Raw genomic sequence first — 13,908 nt, forward strand, 5'->3', positions numbered from 1 at the left:
TCCGAAGATCCGTCTGCATAAAAGCCTTTTCAGAGGTGAGTTTTCACTTCGTGAAAACTCAGATCCGACAGTATATTCTAACACAGAGGCGTTCCCATGGTTCAGGTTAGAATATACTGAAAAACTGTGTACATGACTGCCCCCTGCTGCCTGGCAGGTGCTGCCAGGCAGCAGGGGGCAGACCCCCCCCCCCCCCCTGTTTTTAACTCATTGGGCCCCCCCTCCCTCCGCTGTAGATAACTCGTTGGTGGCCAGTGGCCCTCTCCCCTCCCTCCCCCTCCTAATTAAAATCGCCCCCCCTATCATTGGTGGCAGTGGAGAGTACCGATCGGAGTCCCAGTGTAATCGGTTGCCATGGTTGCAGTCCCGGTTGCCATGGTTACTTAGCAATTTGTAGAAGCTTCATACTTACCTGCGAGCAGCGATGTCTGTGACCGGCCGGGAGCTCCTCCTACTGGTAAGTGACAGACAGGTCTGTGCTATAGGCAATGTGCCGGTCACAGACATCGCAGCTCGCAGGTAAGTATGAAGCTTCTACAAATTGCTAAGCAACCATGGCAACCGGGACTGCAACCATGGCAACCGATTACACTGGGACTCCGATCGGTACTCTCCACTGCCACCAATGATAGGGGGGCGATTTTAATTAGGAGAGGGAGGGAGGGAGGGGAGAGGGCCCACTGGCCACCAACGAGTTAACTACAGGGGAGGGAGGGGGGGTGGCCGCACTGGCCACCAATGAGTTAAAAACAGGGGGGGGTCTGACCCCTGCTGCCAGGCAGCAGAGGGCAGTCATGTACACAGTTTTTCAGTATATTCTAACCTGAAGCGTCCCCATCACCATGGGAACGCCTCTGTTAGAATATACTGTCGGATCTGAGTTTCACGATGTAGCTCATATCCGACAGTATATTCTAACATAGAGGCGTTCGGGTGTCCGCCTGGCCGTGCGGATCCGTCCAGACTTACAATGTAAGTCAATGGGGACGGATCCGTTTGAAGATGACACACTGTGGCTCAATTTTCAAACGGATCCGTCCCCTATTGACTTTCAATGTAAAGTCTGGACGGATCCGTCTGAGGCTACTTTCACACTTAGAAATGTTTTAACAATATAATGCAGACGGATCCGTTCTGAACGGAGCCACCGTCTGCATTATATGAGCGGATCCGTCACAATTGCACCATATTGTGTCAACGTCAAACTGATCCGTCCCCATTGACTTGCATTGTAATTCAGGACGGATCCGTTTGGCTCCGCACGGCCAGGCGGAAACCAAAACGACTTTTTTTTCACGTCCGTGGATCCTCCAAAAATCAAGGAAGACCCACGGACGAAAAAACGGTCACAGAACACGGACCCCGTTTTTGCGGACCGTGAAAAAATACTGTCGTGTGCATGAGGCCTTAACATCAGTCTCTTTTGAAAAAAAGTTCTGGTTTTAAAAAGGTTATTCTCAATGAAAATGGTCAATTAAGGTAGAACTCAAACTTTAAGTTCCAACTATTCTTATTGATGTCAATAATCAGATCTTCCAAACCTTGGCGCTCACCTACCCATATCAATAGACAATCATCTATATACAGTTTCCATAATTTTATTGTACCTTTCACTTTTTTTTAAGTATAAAATGGGCTCAATTTCTTTTTCCCACAGGGCCATAAAAAGGTTTGCGAAACTGGGGGTGACTTTCGCCCCCATTGCAGTCCAAGTTTGCTACAAATAATATCTGACCCAAAAATAGAGTAAGGCTTAAGTGCCCTAACTCCGAAGAAACATATGTATGTGGTGCAAACTTTTTGCATACAGATATGTAACATGTGCAGGTAGCCTTGGAGTACTTTGACACTAGCGGTTTTCTTTTCCAGTATTGAGTTCCGTCCTAGGGGCTCAATACTGGAAAAAAACTGACCAATTTTATCCTAATGCATTCTGAATGGAGAGCAATCCGTTCAGGATGCATCAGTTCAGTCCCTTTTGCGTTTTTTTGCCGGAGAAAATACTGCAGCATGCTTCATATTTCTCTCCGGCCAAAAATCCTTAACACTTGCCGGAATGAAGATCCGGCTTTAATTTCCATTGAAATGTATTAATGTAATAAGTGTTACGGAAAACTGGATCCGGTTTCCCGATCTGCACATGCGCAGACTTTTAAAAATGAAAATAAATAAATACTGGATCCGTTTTTACGGAAGACTGATCCGGTATTGCAATGCATTTGCCAGATAGATCCAAATCTGCCTCACAAATGCATCAGTTTGTGTCCGGATTGCTGGATTCTCTGCCGCAATTATGAAGGTAGCCTTAGGCCTCCTTCACACAAGCGAGTTTTCTGTCCAGATGCAATCCATGTGGTGAACGCATAACATCTGGACTGAATCCTGACCCATTCATTTCAATGGGTCTATGTATATGAGTGTTTTTCACGCATCAAATTGCATCAGTCCTTTATACTCTCTCCTTATATGATCCACTCATGATTTTGGCTTCCAAAACCGCATCGGGAAACTTGGCCGTAGCCTTTTATAGCTAGGCCTAAATTAACAATTAGCAACTGCTGCATAGCGTACATCAGTGAACTGAAGGAAAATCATCTCTTAGCAGCAACCCTAAGGGCTGTTTCACACGAGCGGGTCCATTGCGGTAATGACGCTCCGTGTGTCAGTGTGATCCTCTGCTATGGATTTATAATGCAATGTGCCTCTGCTTGACCTTATTTCTACAGAATCATACTGACTGCTTTATGTCACTAGGATTCTGTGGGAAAAAAGGCCAAGCAGAGGCACATAGCATTATAAATCATGATAATGCCGTGCGCTCCTGCAAGTCCAGAGCGATGGATCACACTCGCACACGGAGCATGATTCCCGCAATGGACTCGCTTGTGTGAAACAGCCCTAAGGATAGCAATGTAGTGACAGTGGCATTGAAAAAGCCACGAGGATGAAGTGTGCACACTCCAGCCTATTCCTCTGCAAGGATTGTTAAGACTAAAACAGCAGTGGCCAGCAGGAGTACCACTCTGGGACATGGTTTTATTCCTCCTATGCCCCCCGTCCTGCTTTTTCTGAATGTGTGTGTTAACAGTGACCCATCATGCTCTGATCATTTTTCAGGTCATGGTGAAAGTTTTTTATTTTTACACAAGGATCTAGGAAATGCTTATGGGGTGGCCTATACAAAAGTTTGCCATGGGGCCCAGCGTTTTCTACTTTTGCCCCAGTGAAAAATGTCATGACTTTGGCTAGAGGCCTCACTTTCTGATATATTTATACATATTAATTAGATCTTCCCCCAGTCGTCTTTTTTCTAAAGTGAATAACCCTAAATTTGATAATATTTCAGGGTACTGTAGTTGCCCTCCTCTGGACCCTCTCCAGCTCTGCTATGTCTCCCTTGTTTACAGGAGCCCAGAACTGTACACAGTACTCCATGTGTGGTCTGACTAATGATTTGTAAAGTGGTAGGACTATGTTCTCATTACAGGCATCTATGCCCCCCATTATCTTATTGGCCTTGGCAGCAGCTGCCTGACACTGGTTTTTGCAGCTTAGTTTGCCGTTTATTAAAATTCCTAGATCCTTTTCCATGTCAGTGTTACCCAGTGTTTTACCATTTAGTATGTACGGTTGACTTGCATTATTCCTTCCCATGTGCATAACTTTACATTTGTCAGTGTTAAACCTAATCTGCCCAAGCCTCCAATCTATCCAGATCGCTCTGTAGTAGTATACTGTCCTCTTCAGTGTTAATTACTTTACACAGTTTAGTGTCATCTGTGAAAATTGATACTTTACTATGCAAGCCTTCTACAAGATCATTAATAAATATATTGAAGAGAATAGGGCCCAATACTGACCCCTGAGGTACCCCACTAGTGACAGTGCTCCAATCTGAGTGTGTACCGTTAATAACCACCCTCTGTTTTCTATCATTGAGCCAGTTACTTACCCACTTACAGACGTTTTCTCCCAGTCTGGGCATTCTCATTTTATATACTAACCTTTTATGTGGTACAGTGTCAAATGCTTTGAAGAAGTCCAGATATAAGTCATCCATTGATTCGCCGCTGTCAAGTCTAGAACTTACCTCCTCATAGAAACTGATTAAATTAGTTTGGCATGACCGATCCCTCACAAAGCCATGCTGATACGGTGTTTGCCTATTTCCGTTGAGATGCTCTAATATAGCATTTCTCTGAAAACCTTCAAACAGTTTACCCACAACAGATGTTAAACTTACCGGCCTATAGTTTCCAGGCTCTGTTTTTGGACCCTTTTTGAATATTGGAACCACGTTTGCTATCCGCCAGTCCTGTGGGACATTCCCTGTCAGTATAGAGTCTGCAAATATCAGAAATAAGGGTCTGGCTATGACATTACTTAATTCCCTCTTAGGATACGGGGGTGTATGCCATCCGGTCCTGGCGATTTGTCTATTTTAATCTTTTTAAGTCGCTGATATACTTCTTCCTGGGTCAGACAGGCCACTTTTAATGGGGATTTTTTTTTTTTACATTCTGCATGTCATCTGACAGTTTATTTTCCTCAGTAAATACATTGCTCTCTGCGACTCCCCCCTCATTACTCTTTAAAGGGCCGACACCTTCAGACTTATACTTTTTAACATTTATTAAATTGAAGAACATCTCAGGGTTAGGCCCCATGCACACGGCCGTGTGCGGGCCGTGGAACCGCGGCCTGGATCCCTCCTGAGGGCAGGAGCGCACGGCGTCACTGGTTGCTATGACGCCGTGCGCTCCCTGCTGCCGGCACAGAACAGTAATACACTGGTATAGATCATACCAGTGTATTACTGTATTGCGGCGGCAGCAGGGAGCGCACGGCGTCATAGCAACCAGTGACGCCGTGCGCTCCTGCCCTCAGGAGGGATCCAGGCCGCGGTTCCACGGCCGTGAACAGCGGCCGTGTGCATGGGGCCTTAGTTTTACTCTTTGGCAATTCATCTCTATGTCTCTAGTTTGGCCGCTTTTATTTGTTTTTTACATGTTCTATTTTTTCAGTGCTTCCCTCCTGTTTTAGTGATTTTATATGCTTTTTGTCATTTATTGCTTTCTTTACAGTTCTATTTATCCACATTGGTTTCTTTTTGTTCCTTAACCTTTTATTCCCGTACAAAATTTTAGGATGCTTTTAAAGATATCCCATTTTGTGGCAGCATTTTTATTTTTGAGGACTTTGTCCCAGTTAGTTAACCCTATGGTCTTTCTTAGTTGGCTAAATTTAGCTGTTTTTTGAAGTTTGGTATTTTTGTGCCTCCCTGTAGAAACGCTCTTTTGAATGATAATTGGAAGGTTATTACTTTGTGGTCACTATTTCCCAGGTGTCCCCCAACCTGCACGTCTGTGGTTCTGTCGGGCCTATTGGTTATTAAGTCCAGTATGGCCGTACCTCTAGTCGGGTCCTGAACCAGTTAGGAGAGGTAATGGTCTTTGGTTATTGCCAAGAACCTGTTTCCTTTGAGATATACAAGTTTCAGTTTCCCAGTCTATATCTGGGTAGTTGAAGTCCCCCCCATAATAACCACCTCGTCTATCTCTCGTTTAGTAGTAGATTTTCTGTGGACTCTGGTATATTAGGTGGTTTATAGTAAACTCCTATTAGGGCTCTTTCACACCTGCGTTATAGTCTTCCGGCATAGAGTTCCGTCGTCGGGGCTCTATGCCGGAAGAATACTGATCAGGATTTTCCTAATGCATTCTGAATGGACAGTCCATCCTTCAGGATGTCTTCAGTTCCGGAACGGAACGTTTTTTGGCCGCAGCAAATAGCGCAGCATGCTGCGCTTTTTGCTCCGGCCAAAAATCCGGAACACTTGCCGCAAGGCCGGATCCGGAATGAATGCCCATTGAAAGGCATTGATCCGGATCCGGCCTTAAGCTAAACGTCGTTTCGGCGCATTGCCGGATGAGACGTTTAGCTTTTTCTCAATTGTTACCATGGCTGCCGGGACGCTAAAGTCCTGGCAGCCATGGTAAAGTGCAGTGGGGAGCGGGGAGCAGCATACTTACCATCCGTGCGGCTCCCGGGGCGCTCCAGTGTGACGTCAGGGCGCCCCAAGCGCATGGATCACGTGATCGCATGTACACGTCATCCATGCGCCTGGGGCGCTCTGACGTCATTCTGGAGCGCCCCGGGAGCCGCACGGATGGTAAGTATGCCGCTCCCCTGCTCCCCACTACTACTATGGCAACCAGGACTTTAATAGCGTCCTGGGTGCCATAGTAACACTGAAAGCATTTTGAAGACGGATCCGTCTTCAAATGCTTTCAGTACACTTGCGTTTTTCCGGATCCGGCGTGTAATTCCGGCAAGTGGAGTACACGCCGGATCCGGACAACGCAAGTGTGAAAGAGGCCTTAGTAATTTCTTGTTTTTAGCTCCATGTATCTCTACCCACAGTGACTCCACATGTTCATGTCCCTCACTTATATCTTGACGGAGTGTGGGCTTTAGACAAGACTTTACATAAAGACAGACCCCTCCCCCTCTCCGGTTTTGACAATCCTTTCTAAACAGACTGTAACCTTGTACATTAACTGCCCAGTCATAGCTATCATCCAGCCATGTCTCAGTTATTCCCACTATGTCATAGTTCTCCTCACGCATCACTAATTCCAGCTCCCCAGTTTTATTAGTCAGGCTTCTGGCATTAGTATACATACATTTGAGAGGTTTATGTATATTTTTTACCCTACACCTTTCCTTCTGTACTGTTCTAGTCCCTCCTTCCATTCCTCCCCCAGTCCCACTATCTTCCCCCTCCTATATTGTAATTCCCCCCCCAGTCCCTAGTTTAAACACTCCTCCAACCTTCTAGCCATCTTTCTCCCCAACACAGCTGCCCCTTCCCCATTGAGGTGCAGCCCGTCCCTACAATAGAGCCTGTAGCCGATAGAGAAGTTGGCCCAGTTCTCAAGGAACCCAAACCCCTCCTTCCTACACCAGTTCTTGAGCCACTTGTTAATCTCCCGCTGCCTTTCTTGTGTGGCTCGTGGTACAGGCAGTATTTTGGAAAATACTACCTTTTGAGGTCCTTGCCCTAAGCTTTTGACCTAAATCCCTAAAATCATTTTTAAGGACTCTCCACCTACCTCTAACTTTGTCATTGGTTCCGATATGGACCATGACCGCTGGATCTTCTCCAGCCCCTCCCAGTAATCTGTCAACCCGATCCGTGATGTGTCGAACTCTAGCACCAGGAAGACAGCACACTGTTCGGCGATCACTGTCTTTGTGACAGATTTTCCTATCTGTTCCCCTAATAATGGAGTCTCCCACTACCAGCACCAGTCTGGCCTGCCCTGCTCTCCTGGTTCCCTGCTTACTGGAGCTGACATTCCCCTGACTGCCAGAGGAAATGTCCAGTTGCAGCAGTGCTGTCCCTGGACTGACATCCCCCCTCATCTTCCAAACCCGCAAACTTGTTGGGGTGTGTCAGATCAGGGCTAGCCTTTCTGGCACTCTTCCCTCTACCCTGCTTTCTGTTACCCAGCTAGCTAGCTACCTCACTTTCCTCAGCCTCCTCTTTGTCACCCTCCCCCTCATCTACCCCAAAGAGTGCTTGCTCGGTGAGAAGCAAACTCTTTTGCAAATTGTCAATGCCTCTCAGTGTTGCAACTTGCCCGTTTAGAGACTCTATTTGCAATTCCAAACGGGTAATTTGCTCACATCTTGAACAAAGATATACACCCTCGAACGGCTGTTCCAGGACTGCATACATCATGCAAGATGTGCGCTGGACTGCGTTGTCAATTGTGCAACACATACTAAATGGGGATAACAACAGTAAAAAAAAGTAAAACAGTAATATGATTTAGAATTAGAGCCTGTCTGCTGTAGTTGAAGGACTAGCTAGAATTAAGCCAACAACACACAAGGAAATTATATCCAACCTTAGTTTCCAACTCCTTGTCTTAAACTCCACTTAATAAGAAGCCCACTTAGTAGAGCAGGAATGGACACATGGTTGATATGAATGTGCTGTCCATTTTTCATTTTTTGCAGACCCATAGAAACAATTGGGTCAGTGTGCAATCTGCAAGAAATGCAGATTGGACATGGATACAAAAAGGAGATTTTTGTATAACTTACCAGTTAAATCTCTTTCTCGCTCTTCCTTGGGGGACACAGACCTTGGGTATAGCTCAGCTCCCTAGGAGGCGTGACACTAAGTAAAACTGTTAAGCCCCTCCTCCATCAGCTATACCCTCAGCCTGGAGATAGAGGCTACCAGTTGCGTGTCCAAGTAGTGAAAGGATAACAACCAATAACGGAAACAACCAGCCAGCAACCCAACGGGGCGCCAGACCATAACCCTGTAACCAAACACAGAAGGGTGGGTGCTGTGTCCCCCAAGGAAGAGCGAGAAAGAGATTTAACTGGTAAGTTATACAAAAATCTCCTTTTCTCGCCCATTTTCCTTGGGGGACACAGACCTTGGGACGTTCAAGAGCAGTCCAAGAAGGGAGGGACCACAAACCCAAGGCGGAACACCACCAGAGCATCAGGAAACCGCTGCCTGCAAAACCAGGCGGCCCAACGCAGCATCCGCTGATGCATGCGTATGCACCCTATAGAACTTTGTGAAAGTGTGCAGAGAGGACCAAGTGGCTGCTTTGCACAACTGTTCAGCCGAGGCCCGATGCCTCTGCGCCCAGGAAGCTCCGACTGCTCTGGTGGAATGAGCAGTGACGCCAAAAGGCGGAGGTCTGCCCTTGGCTCGATAAGCCTCAGACACCGCCAGTTTAATGAAACGGGCAATAGCCACCTTGGAGACCGCCAACCCTTTGCGCGAACCCTCCGGAACCACAAACAGGGAGTCCGTGCGCCGAAAGGACCCGGTGACCTCCAAGTAAATCCTCAACGCCCTGACCACATCCAGACGGTGCAGTTCCCGTTCTCTGGGGTGGGAAGGAGAGGGACAGAGCGACGGAAGGACGATGTCCTCATTGATGTGAAAGGCGGAGACCACCTTTGGCAGGAAAGTCGGGACAGGCCGAAGCACAACCTTATCCTGGTGGAAGATCAGGAAAGGTTCGGAGCAAGAAAGAGCCGCTAACTCCGACACCCGTCGGAGAGACGTGACGGCCACAAGAAAGATGACCTTGCAGGACAGAAGGCGAAGGGAGACCTCCCGTAAAGGCTCGAAGGGGGCTGATTGGAGCGCCGAGAGCACCACATTCAGGTCCCAGGAAGGAACTGGAGGGCGGTACGGCGGAACAGAGTGAGCCACCCCTTGTAAAAAGGTCTTAATTGGCCCTAGAGGGGCCAGGGGACGCTGGAGAAGAATAGACAGCGCCGAAATCTGACCCTTCAGAGAACTGAGGCACAGCCCCAGGTCCAGACCCGACTGGAGGAAGGACAGGATTGTGGGAAGAGAAAACCGGAGAGGTGGGATGCTCCGGGACTCACAGAACCCCAGATAGGACCTCCAAACCCGATAGTAGATCCTAGAGGATACGGGCTTACGAGCCCGGATCATGGTGCGGACTACGTCCGCGGAGAAACCCCGTCGCGTTAAGACGGCGGTCTCAATAGCCACGCCGTCAAACGTAGCGAGCCTAAATGCTCGTGGAAGATCGGTCCCTGAGAGAGAAGGTCTTCCCTGGAGGGCAGTGGCCACGGTGCGTCTGCCAACAGCAACATTAGGTCGGCGTACCAAGACCGGCGGGGCCAATCCGGGGCGATTAGAATCGCGGGGACGCCCTCTGCCGCGATCCTCCGAAGAACCCGTGGCAGGAGGGGAAAAGGAGGAAAGACGTACAGAAGGGAGAATTCGCGCCACGGAAGGACGAGCGCGTCGGCGCCGTATGCCTTCGGGTCCCGTGCCCTGGCCAGGTATAGGGGGACCTTGTGGTTGAATTTGGAGGCCATGAGGTCCACGTCGGGGCGACCCCAGCGAAGACAAAGGGCTTCGAACACCTCTGGGTGCAGGGACCATTCTCCCGGGTCGATGGTGGACCGGCTGAGGAAATCCGCCGCCCAGTTGTCCACCCCCGGGATGTAAATCGCAGATAAGGCCGGCACGTGCGTCTCCGCCCAGAGGAGAATGAGGGTCACCTCTTGCATCGCTGCAGCGCTGCGAGTGCCTCCCTGATGGTTTATGTATGCCACAGCCGTGGCATTGTCCGATTGGATCCGAACAGGGTGGCCCCTCAGCAGATGGGTCCAGTGTCTGAGGGACAGAAGAATCGCCCTCAGTTCCAGAATATTGATTGGAAGTCTGGACTCCGATAGAGACCAAACGCCCTGGACGGACCGGGGAGGGAAAACCCCCCCCCACCCCCGTAAGCTGGCATCTGTGGTAATCACCAGCCAGTTCAGTGGAAGGAAGGACTTCCCCCTTAGAGGGATATGCAACCACCAGCCGAGGGAAGCTCGAGCCAGGGGAGGCAGAAGAAAGGTCCTGTCCAGACTCCTCAGTGATTTGTCCCAGGCCGACAGAATTGCCCTCTGAAAGGTGCGGGATCGGAATTGTGCGAACGGCACCGCTTCGAAACAGGCAACCATCTTTCCCAACAACCGCATGCTGGATCTGAGGGAAGGGCGGTGATGACGGAGGAGACTGCGAACCGACCCGCGAAGGGCCAGACGCTTGTCCGACGGAAGGCGGACCTCCGCCAACTCTGTATCCAGGAGCATCCCCAGGAAGATCAGCCGTCTGGAGGGGGTAAGGGAAGATTTGGGGTGGTTGATAATCCAACCGAACCGCGTCAGGGTCTCCAGAGTGAGTTCCACACTGCGGGATGTCTGAGAGAAGGAGGGTGCCTTGACCAGGATGTCGTCCAAGTATGGGAGAAGAAAAACACTTCTTGAACGTAGAAGGGCCAAGACAGGGGCCAGGACCTTGGTGAACACTCGAGGAGCAGTCGCCAGACCAAAGGGAAGGGCGACGAATTGGAAGTGATCGTCCCCCACCGCAAAGCGCAGGAAGCGGTGATGACATGGAGCAACCGGAACGTGGAGGTATGCATCCTGAATGTCGATTGAGGCCATGAAATCCCCTCTTTCCAGGGAGGCCACTGCGGACCTGAGAGACTCCATCCGGAATCTCTGCAGTCGGAGAAAACGGTTCAGGCGTTTTAGGTCCAAGATCGGACGCACTGAGCCTTCCTTCTTGGGAACCACAAAGAGGTTCGAGTAGAACCCCCTGAACCTTTCCGTCGGAGGCACGGGGGCGACGACACCCTTGTCCATTAGAGAGTGAATGGCCGCGAAGAAGGCGGCCACTCGTACGGGATCTCGCGGAGGACGGGATCGGAAGAAACGGTCTGGCGGAATGGACGCAAATTCGATTTTGTATCCGCAAGATACAATCTCGAGCGCCCATGCGTCTGAGATGTGGGCCCGCCATACGTTCCTGAATAGGAGAAGGCGGCCCCCCACCCGGGTGGGTGGGGGCGCACCTTCAGGCAGAGGGCTGCTGGCCTGTGGGAGCCCGTGCAGGCTGGGACTTGCGCCAGGTAGGTTGCGTCCGAAAAAACGGCTTCTTGCGTCTATCCTGGGCTGGGCCAGAGGAAGAAGAACTGGCCGCGGGTCTAGACCCGGTGGGCTTGCGAAAGGACCAAAAACGGGACGAACCAGCGCGACCACGGGGGGCGCCCATTGGCCTGGACTGGGGGAGGTGAGTACTCTTCCCACCCGTGGCCTCTGATATAAGTTCGTCCAGACGGGTTCCGAACAGGCGGGAACCCGTGAATGGTAGGCCGGCCAAAGAGCGTTTGGAAGCGGCGTCCGCCGCCCAAACCTTCAGCCAGAGTTCCCTCCTGACAGAAACTGCCAGGGCAGAGGAACGGGCAATGAGGGCACCCGCATCAAGGGAGGCCTCACAGACGAATTTTCCGGCCTGAACAATTAGTTGGGCTAAGGAACGGAGGTCCTGAACAGGGACGTCCGACCCTAACTCCCGTTCCAGTTGCAAACCCCATTCAGAGACCGCTTTGCCAACCCAGGCGGAGGCAAAGACCGGTCTAAGGGCCGAACCAGAGGCAGTAAATATGGCCTTGGAGAGGGATTCCGTACGACGGTCCTCAACAGACTGGAGGGAAGATCCGTCCTGTACAGGAATAGTAGTGCTTTTGGACAGGCGAGCCACGGGAGGATCAACCTTAGGCGGGGATGTCCACAGTGGTCACAGAATCCGCTGGAAAGGGATAACAAATGTCCAGCTTTTTGGGTGTAATAAAGCGGACGTTAGGCCGAGTCCAAGCCTTGGATACCACAGAAGAAAAATCAGCGTGTATGGGAAAAACCTTGGAGGCCTGTTTGGGGCGGAGAAAGGACACGCCGGCCTGTTCAGAGCTGGGGGGGTCATCGTGTAGCTGAAAGGTATCACGGATGCTAGTGACAAGATGCCCCACCGCGGACGCCAATTTGGACGGAAGCTCTGAGTCCATGTCCACGTCCGAATCCGCCAGTTCTCCCTCAGAAAGCGTATCCCTTTGAGAGGATAGACTTGACTGAGCTCGCACGCATGGCGGAGAGAGCGAAGCATCTGGAGAAGATGTGCGCTCAACCCTTGAACGTTTCTGAGTATGCCGGGCCCTGGAAGATTCGCTGGGAGGCAGGGAACCAGTGGGGGCGGCAGAAACGGTAGTCCCAGCGGGTGCGACAGGGATTGTGGCAGCCTGCGGGAGAGGCGGTCTATCCACGAGACGGCCCACTACGTGTGTAAGGCTTTCCACCGCCTGAGACAGAGACCTAGCCCAGTCAGGGGGTTCAGAGGCACCGGGGGGCGCAGCGGGAAGCGGGCCCTGCACCGGGGCCTGACATGCAAGGCAATGCGGCTCAGATTGCCCACGCGGAAAAAGTTCCTTACAGGCGGTACAGGCATGGTACCAGGGTTTGGGGGCACCTGTGGGATCTGACATGCTGAAGTGTGGTTGTACTCTAATATAGAGACCACAAAGGGTTATAGCAGCTATGACCAGGAGGGTTAGGAGAGGGTTAACTGTCCTACCAGTGCCTCAGAAGAACGTCAGGAGATGGCCCAGATCAGCAGCAGCAGAGAAGCAGTGAACAGCAGTGAGCAGCAGAGAGCGCCCACAGAAGCCGAGCGATGTACACAGGAGGTTAGAGTCCCCCACCGTGTCCCAGCTTCCTGTCAGGAGTGAGGAAGCAGCGGGAAACCTCAGCAGAAAGCGCGGGGAACAAGCTCCGCCCCCTCCAGCGCTTGAAATGTCTCCTGTGAAGGAGAACGTAGCTCCGCCCCCAAAATGACGCGCGGAAGCCCCGCCCCCTGCCGGGACCGCTAAGCCCCGCCCCCCGTTCTCGGCGGGAAGGGGGAGAGAGAGAAGAGAAAAATGGAGTCAGCCCCGAATGAGTGGGAGGGGGGGGGGGGAGAAAGATAGCAGCGTGGGGGGGAAAAGCGTGGGGGTGCTGAGGATGCTGCTGTGCTGCATTGTCCTGCAGATGAGCGCTCAGAATGAGCGACCACGGATGCCCCCCTTACCCAGAGGGGTAGATGCTGCAGATAGGGACGGGGTATGGGCTGGAATAGCCATCTCACCGTGCGACGTCTTCACCCTCAGTCCTTTCCAGCAGGGTCGCCCCTTCAGCCACTGGCACCGCAGTGGCAGGAAGCTGGAAGAGGGGCTTGGCGTGCGGGCGACCCCCTAGCTGGCGGGATGTAGGGGAGCCATTGCTGCCCAGATCCTCCTATTGCTTCTGTGGGGGAGGCAGCAGTGCAGATAAGTTGGCACTGGCGCAGCTCAACCCCGGGAGAGCAGAGAGGTCAAATGCGTCTCTGGTATCCCTAGGAAAAAATAAAATAACAAAATTAGAAGAAAAAGTAAAAATAACAAGGAGAAAACAGCCCTGCAGTAGCAGGGAGTGTCTTGCCTCCTTGGACACTAAGCTAAAACTGGTAGCCTCTATCTCCAGGCT

This window comes from Bufo gargarizans, chromosome 2 (assembly GCF_014858855.1).
Source record: "Bufo gargarizans isolate SCDJY-AF-19 chromosome 2, ASM1485885v1, whole genome shotgun sequence".
Taxonomy (NCBI): Eukaryota; Metazoa; Chordata; class Amphibia; order Anura; family Bufonidae; genus Bufo; species Bufo gargarizans.